This window comes from Myotis daubentonii, chromosome 15 (assembly GCF_963259705.1).
Source record: "Myotis daubentonii chromosome 15, mMyoDau2.1, whole genome shotgun sequence".
Taxonomy (NCBI): domain Eukaryota; kingdom Metazoa; phylum Chordata; class Mammalia; order Chiroptera; family Vespertilionidae; genus Myotis; species Myotis daubentonii.
In genome coordinates, this window is record NC_081854.1 from 35,731,784 (window position 1) to 35,737,001 (window position 5,218).

The 5,218-nt window shown below is 53.8% G+C and overlaps 1 non-coding gene across 1 annotated transcript; it reads left to right on the top strand.

Annotated features, from left to right (window-relative positions):
• The first annotated feature begins 808 nt into the window (after window positions 1–808).
• Window positions 809–914, top strand: LOC132217745 (U6 spliceosomal RNA). The gene has a single exon (XR_009449003.1). It is a non-coding gene; the product is annotated as a U6 spliceosomal RNA (small nuclear RNA).
• The last annotated feature ends 4,304 nt before the right edge of the window (window positions 915–5,218 follow it).

Consider the following 5,218-nt stretch of genomic DNA (forward strand, 5'->3'; position numbering starts at 1 on the left):
TAGGGGAGGATTTCTTAAACAAGATAAGCCCTGGTGCTGAGAGCATTTGAGCGCATTCGAATGGAAAACCTCTGCGTCAAGGATACCACACTCTGGTGTAAAGAGGAGATAAGGACCGGCAGGGCGTCTTAATGCAGGTAAGAATCCAGGCTTTACAAAGAATTCCTACAAAGTGATATGAAGAATACTCTTAACCTCAACTGAAAAAAAAAAAAAAAATGGGCCAAGGTACACAGGGAATTCCCCGAGGCAGAAGCAAAACATAAACTCAATCTCACTAAAAAACTGGGGGGAGGGTGCGAATTCAATGATGTCCTGCTGGCAAATGTGAGCTGGTGGCACCCGGTTGGAGAGTGGGTGGACTGCGTCCCAATCCCATTCACACGTCAAAGCACTCACCCCAGCACCTCAGAATGTGACTCCCTTGAAGACAGGGCCTTTAAAGAGGCAATTCAGATAAGAAGAGGTCGTAGTGGTGGGCCCTAACCCAATATGCCTGGTGTCCTTTTAAGAAGGGGAGATTAAGACACACACACACACACACACACACACACACACACACTTCAAAAGAACAACACGGCATGGCAATTTTCTCTCCCTATTTTCTTTTCATAAAGAAACAGAAAATTCATCTTTCACATCACGGCAATAGAAAAGAACAAAAACATGCCAAGAAAGAAGCTGCCAGTGAGACAACATGAATCCAGTTTCCAGCGAAAAAAGTGTGCAACTCCCACAGCCTGGAAACTCACAAGGGCCCAGGAGGAAATTCAAAGAGTAAATAAATTTAAAGGAAATGTTCAACCTCATGCTCGCTTCGGCAGCACATACACTAAAATTGGAACGATACAGAGAAGATTAGCACGGCCCTGCGCAAGGATGACACGCAAATTCGTGAAGCGTTCCACATTAAAAAAAAAGGAAAAAGGAGACATTCAACCTCAGGAGGGGCCCAAATCCCCACCCCACCTGCACACATCAGGGACCTTGGGGGTGGGGATGGGGGGGTGGGGGGAGGGGGCTACGGGAACTGAGGGGGGGTCTGGGAGTTCCCACCTGAGCTGGCCAACCCAGAAAGCCCTGAAAATGACAGGGAGCAAGTGCCCTGGAGGACACCAGGGCCATGATGGGGAGGCCAGGGGCTTCCCTGTGATGGTCTTTTTATTATTATTAATATACTTTTATTGATTTCAGAGAGGAAGGAAGAGGGAGAGAGATAGAAACAGGCTCCTGTGATGGTCTTAAACACAGACGGCTGGTGACTGCCTCTGCCGTGGGGCAGCTAATAGTCCAAGAAACTATGAGTCCTGGCCGGTGGCTCAGTGGTTAGAGCACCGGCTTACACACCAAAGGGTGGCAGATTCAATTCCTGGTCAAGGGCATGTACCTGGGCTGCAAGTTTGATCCCTGGCCCCAGTCAAGGCAAGCGCAGGTCGGTCTCTCTCTCTCTCTCTCTCTCTCTCTCTCTCTCTCTCTCTCTCCTTCCCTTTCCCTCTCTTTCTCTTTCCCTTCCCCCCTCTCTTCCTTCTCTCCCTCCCTCCGTCCTTCCCTCCCTCTCTCTGTAAAACTCAATGGGAAAATATCCGTGGGTAAGAACTAACAACAACAGCATGGCGACAGTGCCATTTGACCCCATGTCCAACTTTTTGAATAAGGCCCTGTTCTGGGAAGATGAGGCAACTGGACCAGGAGAGCGGATGTGCGAGCAGGACCCGGCCCGCCGTGAGTTCACGGTGCCTATTTAGTGAGCGCCTACTGTGTGCGGCCAATTCTGGGCGCTGGGGTGCCCCCTGGTGCCTGTGTGGGCGGGGTGAGGTCCCCGGGGTTTGACAAGCAGAGGATCCCCTGCCCCCCACTTCTAGCAGCAGTGGGTCAGGAGGAGGGAGAGGACAGTCCTGGAGCTGGCGCCCAGGCACTCGGCTCCTTCTCTGCTCACAAGTCTCTGAGGGACAAAGCGTCGTCGGCCTCTCACCAGGCTGACCACCTCCTCCCACTCTGCCTGGGGCAGGCCTGGCTTTGCACCAAGTGCTCCATATCCTGGGGGTCCAGGGCTCCCCCAGAGTCCACAGTGGCCGGGTGGGGCAGAGAGAGAAGTCAAAGGCACCCAGGCCACCGCGCTTTGAGGAAGCCCCCTGACATGTCTTTCTGACAAGAGTGGCTGGTCCTAATGCTAGTCCCCAACCCTGTGTTGGTATCAAGCCAACGTCTTCTTGGAAAAGCAAGGTGGCAATTTGTACTGAGCCGTAAAATTGTTCATCGCCGGTGACTGCATAGCGCTATGCTTAGAAATCTATCCTAAGGAAATTATCCTATCTTTTATTATTAAAAAGCTTTTGCAAAGAACATGTTCTCTGCAGCACTATCTGGGAGAGAAAATACACCTCAGGAGCCCACAGAGGGGGACGGCTGTGTACACGGTGACCCAGCTGCCAGGGGACATCGCCGCTCGGCCGTCACGGCGTAGCTGACGGATGCCTGTGGCAACACGGAACACTCTCACCAGGTGGGGAGCGTCTCCTGGGACAGAGTGAAAACGATGTGTGTCTTCTGCCTGCAGTTTTGCAAAATGCATCTGATTGAGGACAAGGCTGGAGAGGAATGCGCAGAGTGCCAGGGGGCTGCGAATAAGGAACGATTTTTAAAAATTAAAGGTGGTTTTTCATCCCCCTCTATTGTCTTTTAAAAAGCAAGGAAGGGAAGCTTGGAATTTGCTGCCCAGACCGGCTCGTGCACGTGGACAAAGGCAGCCCTTGCAAACATGGTCTGCGTGGCACTGGCGGGAACAGCACGTGCTTAGAGGCAACCTGAATACCCTGCAGGAGGGGAACGGTTACTAAATAAAAAGCTGGCACCTCCATACGATGGAGGACCACGCGGCTGTTGGAAAGAATGAGGCAGCTGTCCAGCTATGAGATGATCATTAAGATACAACAAGTAAGGAAGGCCAAGTGCAGAAGTGTGCAGAGAATGCTGCTACGTGTGTAAAAATGACACACGCACATACGGAGGTACCTAGATTCCTACATAAGCACAGACTGTGGAAGGACACCCTGGGACTCTGTGAGGGGTCCAGGTGCCTGGGAGACAAGGATGGGAGGGCGTGTACCTCCACTCCATGCATTCGGTACCTGCGGTGGGTTACATGGTGCCCCTCCCTTCCCCATATACATCCAGGTCCTAATTCCCAAAACCTGTGAATGTGACGTTATTTGGGGGCAGATGTGCAATGTGATTCAGGTAAGGATCTCCAGATGAGACCATTCTGGGTTCCCTGGGTGGGCCCTAAATCCAATGACAAGTGTCCTTGTAAGGGACACAGAGGTGAGATGCAGAGAGAAGAGGCCACACGAAGACAGAGGCAGAGGTGGCAGGGATGTGGCCACAAGTCCAGGACCACCCGGGGCCACCAGGAGCTGCATGAGGGGAAAATGGAATCTCCCCCAGCGACTCCAGAGTGAGCGTGGCCCTGCTCACACTCTGTCTCAGACTCCCGGGCTCCAGAACACTGAGAAGATAAATTTATGTTGTTTTACTTATTTTTTAAAATATATTTTTATTGATTTCAGAGAGGAAGGGAGAGGAAGAGATAGAAACATCAACGATGACAGAGAATCATTGATCGGCTGCCTCCTGCACGCCCCCCACTGGGGGATGGAGCCCACAAACCTGACCGGGAATTGAACTGGGACCTTCGGTTTCACAGGTCAACGCTCAACCACTGAGCCACACCGGCCGGGCAATTTCTGTTGTTTTAAACACCCCAGCTTGTGATAATTTGTTACAATTACCCTAGAAAATGAACACAGCACCTTTTGGATTTTTTTGGGGGGGACGGGGCATATGATCACAATTCCTGTTCCAAATAAACTTAACATATACAAAAATATTCATAGAAGCTTTACTCATAAGCACACCAAACTGCAAACAACCAGGACATCTGCCAAGAGCGGAGGGGAAACAAGCGGCCGTGGCTGTGAACACAGCGGGACCCTTAGACTCGGAGATGCGGTAGAACAGACGCATGGACAGTGATCCGCCGCGTGGCGAGCCGCACAGCCAGCCTGACCACTGAGAGAAGGAGCCAGGCACAGAGCCACCCACGTGGTTCCGTTTGCCTGAAGTTCAAGGACAGACCCGCCGGTGCAGGTCCGAGCAGGGCTAGCTTGGAGGCTGCTGCCTGGGAGGGGATTCGGGCAGGAGATTTGGGCTCAAGTTCCGCATCTTGATCTCAGTGGTAGTTTCTCCGAATAAACATGTACACAACGTCACGGAGCTGGACATGTAAGGTTTGTTCATTTTAAGGAATATATGCTCTACCTTAATTTAAAAAAGAAACAATAATGGTGGGGCAGGAGATCCCCTTCGAAGAGCTAGACCCCTCATTTCAGAATGCTCTGGCCTGGAACAAATCCATAACGATGAAAGGCGCAAGAGACCTCAAGGCGCATCTGCTTCCGAATTCTCAGCTCCCAGAGGAGGCTCAGGGAGGCTGCATCATCAGGCACATGTCCCTGCAGCTACGGGGCGACCCGGCAAGGGGACACCTGCTCGCCTGCGTCACGACACAGCCCCTCCTCCATCACAGCCGGGGCAGGCTCCAGGCTGGAAGCGAGGGAAGCCGCGGAGCAGACCTTGCTCTGGGCGAGGGGACACAGGGGCCGCTCGGTGCTGGCGCTGGACACTGGGCCTGGCGGACGTCAGCAGCCTCCTCGCCATCGCAGAGATGATCAATTGTGTTCCCGCCTTCTCCTCTGCTCCCTGCAGTGTGTGTGTAGCTACTTGGTTTTCACAGAGCCCAGCCACGTGTGGGGCTCACACATGTGGTCACCAGTGGGCCACAGGTCTCGCTGGCACTCCAGGGAGGGGCTGGGGGGCAAATGAGGGAGTAACGTGGATACCACCCTCGAAAGTCCGCCATCAGGGGAGGCCTGAATCATGGGCTCAAACACTGCAGCCTGCAGGGCAGGGGCAGGGGCAGGGGCAGGGGCAGGGAGCAGAGCACCGGGCTTGGGGGCTGGGAAGGGAGCGGGTGGGGGATGGGGTGAGGGAGGGCCTGGAGGACGAGTCAGAGGGAGGGGGTGGGGTGGGAGAGGGGAAGGCCAGGAGGAGCAGGGGCAGGGGCAGGCATCCAGGGCGGGCTGGAGTCCTCAAAGGGCAGGGTCATTGCTGCGGCTGGCGCTGGCGGGGCCTGCGGTTGAGGCTGATGGAAAGGGCTGGG